Source organism: Palaemon carinicauda, chromosome 21, assembly GCF_036898095.1.
Source record: "Palaemon carinicauda isolate YSFRI2023 chromosome 21, ASM3689809v2, whole genome shotgun sequence".
NCBI lineage: Eukaryota > Metazoa > Arthropoda > Malacostraca > Decapoda > Palaemonidae > Palaemon > Palaemon carinicauda.
The window spans coordinates 122,068,887-122,083,025 of NC_090745.1; the positions used below are offsets into that span (position 1 = coordinate 122,068,887).

Sequence of the window (14,139 nt, forward strand, 5' to 3'; positions counted from 1 at the left end):
AAAGTTGATTGGCAAAGATTTTATAGTTTTAAATTATTGCAATCTCTATATAAAATCATACTGATAAGCTAAGTAAAGAAGGTTTCCAGTGTATGTGTTAAACATTAAGGGAATAACAGTTTGTTTCCATATTGTTCCTCGCATGCTAGACATCATACAACAGTTTTAAATATCTTGTCTGTTGTGAGGTATGGAATATTTTATATTGTAAGTTAATTGTGCATACCAGTTCTGAAGGATTTAAATTAGTTCATAGCAATGTTGTGATAGCTTAAATTTTAAACTAACAATGAAGATGTTTCCTAAAAACAGTGTGACCGTGTCAAAGTTGTATTTGGTAATTTTCTCTAAATGGTATTTTTATTTGTAACATTTCTATGTAAAAGTGATAACTATGAAAACATTTTATTATCTGAGTACTATGAATATTGTAAGTCCTGCTACATATTTGTATTTGATGTAATAATAAAATAAATTTTAAAAATACTTTTGTTATTATCTTATATAAAAAAAAAGGGATTTTGACGAAGGAAAAATCTATTTCTGGGGAGAGACCTGTGGCGCCCGGCGAAAAGTCCTTCTTGTATACCTTTTCTGATAAAAACCTTCCAATTATACCAGAGAAAGATAAAAGCATGGAATGCTGAGGTTACAACCCTCGCGCGAGCACCCTTTTGGGTGTCGTGTATAAAGCAAAGGCGCGTGAAATCCACTATTCACAGGTTGTCTTCCATTTAGTTAATTCCTTCGCCAAAGGGATGGGCCGATACAGAGGCCCTAGACACATCCCCATCGCCGCACCACCCACGCCACGACGCGAGCGCCATCTGAACAACATCCTTCTGTATTGACCATGATGGCTTGGAAAGGAAAGGGTGGGATCGTGTAAAATAAGGGGAAGGGTTTCGCCGGGCGCCACAGGTCTCTCCCCAGAAATAGATTTTTCCTTCGTCAAAATCCCTTTTCTGGGTCGAACCTGTGGCGCCGGGCGAAAATGTACCAGAGAATGCCTTCCAAGCCCAACAATAACTACTAATTTAATAAGGGGAGAGAAACAACACCATGTAAAGAAAATCATATATAATTCAGGTAAGTAGGCATAAAATATAAACTAGCCACAGGGCATAGTGAGAGTAAGGATAAACAAACATGATAACAAGGAAACCTCTGAGTATCAGAGGAAAACATGCAACAAAACTGACATGGCTAAGAATATCCCAACTTAATAACAAGGGAAAACAATAATAGTTACAATCATATTAACCTAATATGTAATACACTTAGGGCTAACGAACCACCAAGGGAGCGGCGTCGTGGTGCGAGTGGCGGGTAGGAGGGAGAAGAGAAGAGATGGATGAAAGGAAGAACAAAAGATCAATGGGGAGAGATTAGGCTCCCAGCTGCAACCGTTGGATATTTAAGAGCCTGTAAGTTCTTTAGATAGTGGCGTTTGAAGACCATAGGAGATTTCCAACCCGTGTACTTCTTAAGGTTATCAAAGTCCATATTCTGGAAATAGTTGATGGAGGTAGCTATCGATCGGATATCATGAGCAAGGGGAAATGATCCCGGATTGGCTTGTTTAATGAAGTATAGGATCTGTTGCCTAATGCCACGTATGGAAATGGTACCTCCTTGTTCTCTGATAAACAAGGGGCCAGACGATCGGGTAGCAGTCCTGGCTAAAAAGGCCCTGAGAGTGGTGACCGGACATAGAGAAGTATCTTGGAGAAGAGGAATAATCTTCCAAGGGGACCACCTATTTTGGGGGTCCTCGTTCTTAGCTAGGAACGCCCTGTCTGGTGAAAGAAGTACCTCACCTGAAGGGAGGAAATCCATGTTCTCTGAGTTTCGTGAGAGAGCTGCTAGTTCTGAGATTCTGGAACCCGAGGCCAAAGCTGTTAGAAATAAAGTCTTCCTAAGAAGAGTGATATAAGAGCAGGATTCGTTGTCCGTATCGGAGGCCAGTTTGAGGACATCATTTAGAGACCAAGAGACCTTTTGAGGACGGACCGAAGGTCGAAGCCTAGCACATGCTTTTGGAATAGATGAGAAATAAGACTCCGCCAGGTTAATGTTAAACCCAACCAGGAAGACTTTCCTCAGAGCTGACTTGATGGTGGTTATAGTGCTAGCTGCTAGGCCTTTGTCAAAAATGGACCTAAAGAAGGAGATGGCTAAATTAGGAGTCATAACCGAATGGTCTGAAGTCCTTAAGAAATCCGCTAGTTTCTTAACCGCCGAATCATATTGGCGAATCGTTGAGTCCCTTTTGTCTGATTCTATAAAGAGGACATTATCTGGGTCGATGTTTGCGTCCCTACGTGCCGCAAACTTCATGAAATCCACAAAGTTAGGGTTTTGGCTATCCTTGAGGAATCTGACACAGTCCGTGTTTGGACCACCTGGGTCAGTTTGGGGAATGGGATCCGGAAGGGACGGAGTTTCAACTCGAGGAGGAGAGGAAACCAACTGCTCTTTGGCCAGTGAGGTGCCACTAAAGCTACTACCCCGTTGAAGGAGCGGAGTTTGTGCAAGACTTTCAGTAGAAGATTCACTGGAGGGAATAAGAAGATCTTCTGCCAATGGTTCCAATCCAGGGTTAATGCGTCCATGGCATAAGCCTGAGGGTCCAGGTTCGGTGTCACATAACACGGGAGTTTGTGATTGAGTCGGGTCGCGAATAGATCTACCTGGAGACCTGGAACCAGCCTGAGTATCCACCGGAAGGAGTGCATGTCCAGGGACCACTCCGATTCCAGTGGGCTCGTCCTGGATAATGCGTCTGCTATCACATTCTGGACTCCTGCTAGGTGAGTTGCTGACAGGAACCAGTCTTTGTCGGCTGCCAAGGTGAAGATAGTGACCAGGATCTGATTCAGGTTGGGTGATTTGGACCCCCCCCTGTTGAGGCAGTGGACTACGGCCGTGCTGTCCGAGACTACTCTGATGTGGGTCGACCTCGGAGGGGAGATTCTCTTCAGGGTCAAGAACACCGCCATGGCTTCGAGAACATTGATATGAAACTGTCTCATGGCGGGTGACCAAGAGCCCTGACACATCTGATGTTGGGAGTAACCCCCCCAACCACTCAGAGACGCGTCGTGGCTAATAATTCAATTGTGAAAGATAAAAAGCTAAGTCGTAGCTAAAGACTAAAGCTTAGATTATAGTAAAGCGTATTTACGATCTCCGGTGAGGCCGGAGGGAGAAGAAAGGTCCTGAATAATTATTGTGAATAACAACACAGTTGTAATAACAAAGGCTATTGTGGATATGGCCGTGGCCTGAGACCGAAGTAAGGGCCACCGGAGGGTCTTATCCAAACAATATGAAGCCCGTCCCATGTAGTAAACAATATAAATATAACAATAGAACGAAAGTTATTGAGAATCCCTCGTGGCGGAGTATAACTCAAGGCGGAGTGGATAACGTTCATAACTACTCCCGAGCCGTAACGGGGAGAGGACGAAACACGGACCAAAATAACGCTAACAATTGAAAAGTCACGAAAAATAAATAACTCGTAAGTTATCATCCACCCAGAGGGGGAGAGGTAAGGGAGGGAGAACCCGCTGAACGCACAAAACGGAAAACGGGAAATCCGCTCCCCCACCGAAGCTAAGAAAGAAAACGAGAGAAAGGGGTAACTCGTGACTGCGAACAGAAAACGGGGACCCCAATCTCCCGCTCTCTTGGACACAAAAACAGGACTAAAAATCACAAAACACTATTATAAACGTATAAAATAAAAATGTACATCCATATAATACTACGATCGAAGAATAGCATCCGTTAAAACTTAAAATAAATAGCACTGTTCCTTTAACCGAGTCGAGTGACGAACGCCTCGGGCGGTTACTAAACAAAAACAAAGCTAAATCGCTATCTCGATCGTAGGCTGGACTTACTTGCAAAAAGTACCATGAGCAAAAAATAAAAATAAAAATAATAACGGTTCTAAAGGCATAAGGCCAGGGACTTAACCAAGAACCTAAGTGACAGAGTACTAAACGGGCAGATAAAGATGAATTCCCCAACAAGTGAACAAACAATGGCCGCCATGAACGGCCAGACGGGGATAATAAAACAGACTATACTGGATATAAAACACAAGCCCGGTACAATAAAATACTGTCAAAACAAACTATGGTACTTAACATTGGAATGTGTGAAGATGGAGCTTCGGACATGACAAAATAAATCCACGATAGATAAAAAAGACCGAGAGCACAACGAAAACATTCAACACTTTTGAATTCCAAAAAGAAGGATGTTGTTCAGATGGCGCTCGCGTCGTGGCGTGGGTGGTGCGGCGATGGGGATGTGTCTAGGGCCTCTGTATCGGCCCATCCCTTTGGCGAAGGAATTAACTAAATGGAAGACAACCTGTGAATAGTGGATTTCACGCGCCTTTGCTTTATACACGACACCCAAAAGGGTGCTCGCGCGAGGGTTGTAACCTCAGCATTCCATGCTTTTATCTTTCTCTGGTATAATTGGAAGGTTTTTATCAGAAAAGGTATACAAGAAGGACTTTTCGCCCGGCGCCACAGGTTCGACCCAGAAATAAAATTGCACCTCCCGTATTAAGAACTCTGATTCCAATTTCACCATTTTGGACTAAAGTTTTTTTGCCATGGCACTGTCATTCCAACCACAGAAACATCGAGCAAACTGAGATCTAGAAGAAAAACCCATAGTGTCTGATACTTCCTCTGCTAAGGTACAGCATCAGAACAATCTCCTGGGTTACCTGAGGCCATATAAGAGATGGATCTCTGAACCTCTGTTGTGATTCTGGAAAAGCCATAAGGTTCTCAAATTTGATGTCATCAAATGACAAGTCCGGATACTTATTTAAACTTGGCCTTAAAGCATATCCATCGCAGGATTGCCAAGGGTTTCCGTCTTAATTCCCCTCCTCTACATCCATGGCAGAAGCTCCCTCTGCCAATTCCCATCATTGCTACTGAGCATTTGGAACGGAAGGAAGTGCTTCCTGAAGGCTCCAAACTTCCTTTTGAACTCATCCAAAATCATGTGGAGCTGATTTATATATGTGGAAGCACCAATAAACTCAGAAATTTTTATGTTGAGCATTTATTTAGTTTAGGGAAGCGATGTATGAGTCCTTTGGAGATCCGAGACATTAGTTTATTCATTGAAGCATTTCCTGAACTTACCCCTCCATGAAAGTTGAGAACCAAAGCACAGAAAAGGACAAATCCTTTCTAACAGAAAGATTAGCTCCCATTGAAGTCTTCCTTGGAAGTTAAAACCTGAAGGCCCAGCCAAAACCAAATCTACAGGTGTGGAAGAAAGCAGCCCCACCAAAGATTCCCTCGGAAGCTGGTAAAACTGACGGCCTAGCAACGGCTGAATCCATGGATTCAAAAGAAAGAACTCTCACAGGAACCTTTGTTGGAAGCTGGTAACCCAGAGGCCCAGCCACAGCCTGATTCCTAGCTGGAGCATGAAAGAATCGGAAAACAGGCCGACGATACCTGGCCAGACCTTACCATGAGTGGGCTGACTATAGAGGGAGCAGATCTGTGACTACTATTCTAGCTATCAGCGAGGCAGGAGCAGATCAGTGACCACTATTCGAGCTGTCAGTGAGGCAGGAGCAGATCAGTGACTACTATTCTAGCTATCAGCGAGGCAGGAGCAGATCAGTGACTACTATTCTAGCTATCAGTGAGGCAGGAGCAGATCAGTGACTACTATTCTAGCTATCAGTGAGGCAGGAGCAGATCAGTGACTACTATTCTAGCTATCAGTGAGGCATTCACAGGGGATGTAAGTGTACCAACTCCAGGTACACCAGTAACCTGCATAGTGGAACCCTCTCCCAGATCTGACCTAGGCAAAGAAGTGGTCGTCAAGATGTACTCTGGGGGATACTTCTCTGAACAACCCAAGGGATTCTATGAGTACTCAACAGTAAGGTTTCCTCCTCTGCATGGTCTAAGTCCTCATGGATCCAAAGTCAACAAAAAGGATAGGGGCCTGGTCTACTAGGACCCCATTTCTGAAACCTTTAACTGCTAAATTTGGGATATCAAGATTGATGAGATATCAGAGTTCCTTGGTAAGCAAATACTCAGCAGAACCCACGATCTTAGAAAATCCTTTCATCCAAATCGAAAAAAGGAAAATGCCCTTGGGTCTTCAATGTGCAGCCTCAGGCTCCTAATTTCAAGGAAAATTAATGCACTCAAACAAATGTAAGATTTTACAGGGTCCCAATCAGCAGAAAAATCACAATGCACCTGACAGCACTCATAATCCCACTTTGGATTAGCCAGGTTTAAACATCTTGACCAGATGCATCAATGCTTAATTTTACTCATCAGTAACAGAAATATTTTAAATGAAAACACATCATGACCTCACCTCCGAAAGTGGTAAGAAAACTACGCACCCTTCCCTGAAAGACCATATGACTAAGAGAGGCTCACAGCATGAATATCCACTTATCGTAAATATCACAGAAAAATTGATGTTCCATCCACCTAGGCCCTAGCTTGTATAACCACATGACTTACCAAGTCATAGATTACACGAACACTACTAAAGTGAGCCTACCCAGCCTTAAAACAGGAAGATATTTACATAACATATGATTATATCTATTGCTTTATATTTACATAACATATGATTATATCTATTGTGAGTCTACCCAGCCTTAAAACAGGAAGATATTTACATAACATATGATTATATCTATTGCTTTACTCGCCCTCCAAAACCTACATCAGATGAATATGGAAGTATAATTACTGTACATGTATGATCAGCTGACTGACCAGTCAGCCCCCTAATCTCATGGTCTAATACTCAATTGCAGGAGGATGGAAACATCGTCCCCCCCCCCCCCCTCTACTGTATGAAGTATTCCAATACTATCAAGTATGCGAGAATACAGTCTAAAATATAGGCTTAGGAACTGTTGTGATACATCTGGAATAGTAAACTAATCCTGTCACTAACTAACCTTACCAAGGATATAATTAATAGGTAATTTAAAGGGAGAGTAATAAATGCAATTACAATTGAATGTAATATTCACCATAATCCATCTAGACAACCTCTAATGAGTTTATCCAGTCAAGACATAGATATAGACTGCCATAATCTACAACTAAATGTAATAATTGGACAAAATTAAGATACAAAATGGCACCAGCAATCAACAACCCTCCTTGTATCGTCACACCTTATTTCCTAAGAGAAAACACGTTGGGGACAATCAATATATAATGGAAAGTAAAATGAATGTTGGGAAAAACAGTAAAGAATGTATGATGGACATGAATCAAGACCATATTGAAAAGGGGAAGGTATACATGATCATCAACAACACTGAACTGGTGAGCAGCCAAACAAAGGTAAACAGCCAACCAACCTATTACCGATGTCAGCACTTAATAAAGCATTAATTATATTTGTTGATTAATGCATAAAAAAAAAAAAAAAACCTGAATTCGGGTACTTAACATTGTTCTTGAAAATTATCAAAACACACTGCAGTACCAGAAATTTCAATGATACGCAAACAGAGGTTGAGGGTTGGTTGTGATATAGGTATACCGGCAACAACCGAAAGAATGATTTTTCTCTAAGAAGCCGTGCATGACAGCACTCGCAACAGACAACGTTAGGCTACCAAGGTGCTGAGGCATGTTCAAATGAGCCTAAACTTGCATATTTCCCCTTTACATATTGAGTCTGTGCTTTGCATATTGATACACTGGCTGTTAAGCAGGGGAAACTATATTCCTTTAGTAATCAGGTTGTATTGAATTCCCTGGTCTAGCCTTAACAGTTACATCCTTGGAGACCACAAAAATATATTAGACACATAAACTACAACCATATATACTAAGAAAACAATTTAATGTTATCGCAAAAGTAAAAATAAAAAATAATTTTAGACATTTTAAACATATTCAAATGTTATTCAGTATACAAACCTATATATTATATCATTATCTTGAAAAGAAAAGACTGGTCATCAAGTCTGGCAAATGGAAATTATATCCAGAACATATATTTGATTGTTAGAGAATAATTTTCAAACTGTTCGGTGTTTTCACACAAATATGCAAGCTGTTTAAATATACTTGGGGGGAGGGTATGTAGTACTGCATATTAATAAAAAGATAATTCTAGAACAAAGATGATTATTTGCCATTGCCTGAAGTGAGGAAAGAAAGACTGGTTCCTTAGAAAATATAACATCTTTATTACGACAAAACCAACAAGACTGAGTTGAGATGGAGGTTCTAAATGTGGATAGATGCCTCAAAATTAGCAAACCAGGGAAAGAATATTGCTGACTAAAATTAAGCTGGAGGTAACACTACGAAAAAGTACCACTGTGGGTAAAAGTACAATGTTTGACAAATGGTTTACCCATCAAAAAAAGGTAACCATGAAGGTTGGTCAGCATACAGAAGTTTGTTATAAAAACATATTCACTAAAGATAAAAAGACAATGGCAAGATATTAGGACATGGTGCTGGTGGGAATATATACTGCAGTAGAAGCTTAATGAAAAAAAAAAGTAATTTCAGTATCCAAAGAGTGATCTCTCTTGATTAAAAGAATACAAATATAGACAATAGCTTCAACTTTCAGTCTCGACCCCTTAATCACAGTTCACACAATTTAAAAAAGGATAAAGGTGAGGGAATCCTTGACCGAGGAATTTTGCCTCTAGTTTTGGAATGTTCCTTGTCGGAAACTGATTGACAATATCTACATGCCCCTTCACAAGTCAAGGAGTAGCATTTCTTTTGACTACATTATAATATGTGCTAGGGGATAAAAAAGAGAAAAAGTACTATAACATCTAGAAGCTGTTGTTGTTATAAGTTGCATATAAATGAAATAAGTACTCCAGACCATCCAGCGCTGGTTGTACAGTATGCCGATTGATGTACCAAATATCCAAATGGAAGATATTGGTAGATTACTTCGTTCTGACCAAATTCCTCCATTACTGATATCATTACAAGCCAAAATGCATCCCTAGCTGGAAAAGCAGAATTCTACAAGCCCAAATAGGGAAAGCAGATCAATGTGGAAAAGAAATGGAGAAGAAAAGAAGAAATTATAAAGGAGGAATACAAAAGATAAATAATATGGTTAAATAAACAACACCAGGCCTTCCAGCTTAAATTCATTCATAAATCCAATCCAAAATAAAAATAAAAAGATAATCTATTAAATGAGACTTGTGTAAAACTGCTTAACAAAAATTGTATCAGGTTTCTACTCCTGAAGATCCACCAGTCCAAGTATTTTTTATTAGAAAGATCATTCCACAATTTTGACACAACCAGCATAAAAAGTATTATTATGCAATGTTGAACATTAAAAAAGAAAAGGCAAGACTGTTACAGTGGACTGCATACTTATTACCATGGTTTGGACAGAAGAGTCTAGTAAGATCTAAATTCAAATCACTGACGTAATTGATAGATGGTACCAAAGATTTGTCCAGGTCAGGAATAAGCAATACAATAGACCTTAGGTTTTTATCCAACATTTTAACAAGGGAGTCAGCTGCAGAACACCAAAGAGGAAAACAATCCTCAAAACATGGCAGAATGGAAACCTTAAAATATTTCATCAGGATAGACAGGTCTTGAAAATTCTTGATGCTCGGGGCACCACCACAGCTATCACGACCAGGATCACAGGGAACACTGGCAATGAGGGTACCGGAAGATTAGCCCTAGCTATAAGTTCCCTCAACAAAGTCATGGAGGGCCTACCTGAAAGGCCTAAGGAAGCCTAAGACATCCTTAGGTAAATCAGCACAGAGATGGCTGAAGAGCTTCCAGGTTCCGGAGGGGTGTGGTAAACACTGGGGTTATATCACATGCCACTAAAACCTGAAAAAATCTGTAAATGCAGATACAAGGGCTCCTTACTCCTGATACATACTCTTTGGGGACTACACCAGGGGGGTTAGTGCAAGCATATGCACCAACTGAGGAAAATGAAGTAGTAAAAGACTTCTTTGGTGTCTTCTTGGGCGTTGCCAAGACATAAACCGGAGAAGGCTTGGCTCGCTTCTTTCCCTTCGGGGCATATGCCTGCCACTGCACTCGAGGCCACAACCTGCACTTAATGCACGGGGATGTTTTGCGAACCATTATGCTCCCTACAAGAAGCACAGAGGGAGTGTGGATGCTATGCTTTCAATATGTAGTGAGAATGATGGCTGAAACCTCTATTCCAATTGTGACCCTTTGGGGACAGAACTTTTACCAATTTACCAAGTCTTCAGAAGCATTTTCGATCCTGTAAGGCACATTGTTAGATCCTCCTTTCCTTGTGCTGTCACAATATGGGCAATGTTTACAAGACTTACTAGTTACTGTGATTTAGAACTCTCTCTTGAAGAATCCAAAGTGATAGAATCAATATGCGAGTGGTTAACACCGAAGATCCAAACCTGAAAATGATACAAGATATAAAAAGTTAACTATTACTTATCTTAGCACTAAGGGAATAAGATCCTGTAAAAGCTAGAAGAAAGTACAGTACAAATAAAATGCAATGCCTACAAAACCATATAAATTAATGATAAAGTTTAAAACAAAAACACACTTTAGTCTTGCAGTTCCTAAAATATCAGCATCATAAAATCTTTATGTCAGTTCATTTTACGGAGTTAGATGAGAAACGAGTTTTCTCCTTTCTCGTCCATTTGGTACTGTCTTCCTGAATTCCCCTCAGGTACAAGTTACCCCTTATCCCATCCTCCTACAATTTCCTTGGACTTCTTACATGTTTCCATATTGCCACTTCCGCACCGATTTCCTAGGAATTCTTACATGTTTCCATACTGCCACTTCCACACCGATTTCATAATCAATTGCTCCTCATTCCTTCCAAACACTCATACACAATATCCTACAATATTCAACATAATGGTTAAAGGAAATTACTATAAAATCAAATCAACATAAAGAAAATCACAATAAAGCAGGTTATCAATAAAGGAACAATTTACTACTAAAGGTACGGTGAAAACACAGGAAAAACTAAATTCACAGAAATAAGTTAATATTAAATGTGAGAATTGTTCTCAGATCTAAATGAAAATCAAATAAAATACCAGTATTCAATGTAGATGATGATTCATTGTACTCATTCATTATTATTGTTGTTGTTGTTATTATTATTACTGTATTATTAATTGCTAAGCTACCACCCTAGTTGGAAAAGCAAGATGCTATAAGCCCAAAGTCTCCAACAGGGAAAAGTAGCCCAGTAAGGAAAGGAAACAAGGAAATAAATAAACGATATAAGAAGTAATGAAAAATTAAAATAAAATATAGAAAAACATTAACATTAAAACAGATATTTTATATACAGACTATAAAAGGACTTATGTCAGCCTGTTTACAGGTTTAAAGATCGCTCAAGAATGGCAGAAGCAAGTAACAGTGATATTGCCCTAACAAGCAGGACAGTGCCCTAGAAACTGACCATATTACATATGATCAGCGCCCAAGCCCCCTCTCCATCCAAGCTAGGACCAAGGAGGGCCAGGCAATGGCTGCAGACATGGGGAATAGAGAAATCCAGCCACAGAACAGTAATTCAGGACTTGGTCCACTTGCCACAGCACAATACCTAGCTCCTCACATATGATGCTATACCTTATTCGTCTTGACGACCAAAGTCATTACGATGCCATACAGTAGTAGTAGTAGTAGTAGTAGTAGTAGTAGTAGTAGTAGTAGTAGTAGTAGTAGTAGTAGTAGTAGGTGTAATGATCAATGACCCCAATTCACAACCACAAACTAATAAAACATCTACAGTATTACAATGAATCATAATCCACTTATATTGATGCCAGAGACCTCTACATCAGTTAATCCACCTATATTGTTTCGTTTATTCAAGCCACGATCAATTTCTTATATCTAGAATGAATTTAATTAAGGGAGATAGAGAGAGAGAGAGAGAGAGAGAGAGAGAGAGAGAGAGAGAGAGAGAGAGAGAGAGAGAGAGAGAATATCGATGCAACTAGCGAAGTAACCCATTAGCAACGTTGAGAGAGAGAGAGAGAGAGAGAGAGAGAGAGAGAGAGAGAGAGAGAGAGAGAGAGAGAGAATCGTTCCCACCTATGTTGCCACACAGTCTGTCCAATCCAGTTATGACATGGGTGGGGGCATGTTATGTAGACACCTATGAACACATATCTTTTTAAATAAAACCTACTTCACATGTCCTGATGGTTTCAGGAATATCATCTGAGAATAAGAAGTCATTAATTTGTGTAATTTAACACAGGCAAACAGAACCTAGCATTTTCCCAAAATGATGAGTTTTTCACAGTGCAGTACTAAACCATCTTGATCCATGTTGAGGTGGGTCTCACTTATAAAAAAAAATGCCAATAAATTTGAAATAAAAAAGAATCTTACTATTTCTAATCTCATGTGACAGTCTGATTTTAGCAACAATGCTATTAAATATGTATCCAGTTAATCAAAGATGGCAAATTTGAAAAAGATCGTATAGGGTAAACTTTAATGTTACAGAATCTGGAAATACTGTAAAAAAAAAAAAAAAAAAAAAAAAAAAAGTAGAAATTACAAAATAAAACATTTTCCACCACTCTAGTTTATTTTTATCCAACCACTTCAGTATCAAAAGTGCATCCGTAATCTCAAATCCAAACTATTTAACCCCAGCAATGAAGAGAGCATATGTCAGCTGTGGCCGACATGCGAACACGGCTATAAGCCTTTTTCACCTACTTAATGTGAGGGTCTCAATACAATTGATTCTGAAAGAAACCACTTTCTAATCCATCCAGATCAGCATCCACAGCCATTTAAATCATAAAGCTCTTAATTTTACACAGACAAATTTCTATCTTCCAGAAATGTACAGTAACCTGAATAACTATGAAAATAATGCCATAGTCACTCGGTTTCCTAATCACAATCGACATTACAATTTTGAAGCTATGACTTGAGTTTCACAATATTTCAACAGAGCATGTAAACTCAAAACATCGCAAAGGAAAAGGGCAGCAGATTATACATGAAACAAGAATTTCCATAATTCAGACTCTGGGTTTAATTCATTTTCACACAGCATAAAATTGTAGTGATACATCAGGATACGAAATTAATGCATGCCAGACTGGCTTTCGTGGGAATTTTTATATGATGAGTCACATTTTACATGTAAGTTGCCAAATTCGTTCCAAGCCCTACGAAAACACCACATTAAATTTCATACTAAAGCTATAACCACAATGAAATAAAGCCAAATACATTTGAATCACTCAATGTGCCTAACCTAACCATTGATAGGTGTAAAAGAAGTAGTTATTACAACATAATGCAACAATGTAAGTGGGAAATAATAATACTGTACGAAAATGTGGAACTTACCTTTTGTATGGGGCGATGTCCAAAAACAAAAGTGGTGGCAGAGGAGACCAAACAGCAGAAAACCTTAAAAAGAGGCAGAAAACATGAACACTCAACTTTACAAAACATATTAACAAAAGGCAGAAAACATTAACACTTCAACTTTACAAAACACGTCAACAAATAGTAAAAATGTTTAATACATAACTTTACGAAAAACTTTAAATTTCTATTATTTTTTTTTTTGCTTTTTAATTTTTTTTACTTTCTGTTTTGTACTTTCTAAATTTCATCAATTTCTTCTTCACTACCATTTCTCCATTTTTTCAGATCACTTTGTCCTTCACCTTGGCCTACTAATGGCCTCTTTAAAAAATAATGATCCAAGGAAGCTTGTTTCTGCCGGCTTCTTAAAATATTCCTTACACGACTCGGGCAAATGTCATTAAACTGCGCAAGCAGATGACTTGTGTGAACCTTTTCCGGGCATTTCTTTTCAATGAAATCTGGCACTTAATTTCTGCCACTATCATAGTCGTATCTGTTGTCTTCTCCTCGCCGCCAGAGAACTGTTCCTGAAAAACGTTCAGTTGTATGGCCTCCCACTCCTTCAGGTCATTGATTGTAAGCTCCTCTTGGTTCTCCTCAAGAAGCTCATTAATATCGTCCTCATCGAAGAACAGGCCATGGACCTCCCGAATGAAACAATATCCTCAACCTC

The 14,139-nt window shown here is 39.4% G+C and overlaps 2 protein-coding genes across 3 annotated transcripts in view; one reads left to right on the forward strand and one right to left on the reverse strand.

Annotated features, from left to right (window-relative positions):
• Papst2 (PAPS transporter 2) overlaps positions 1-14,139 on the forward strand; it is a 199,073-nt gene that overhangs the window by 80,575 nt on the left and 104,359 nt on the right. The window lies entirely within an intron of this gene.
• The window catches only part of LOC137615457 (mucin-22-like), a 132,233-nt gene that overhangs the window by 54,928 nt on the left and 63,166 nt on the right, over positions 1-14,139 (reverse strand). The window lies entirely within an intron of this gene.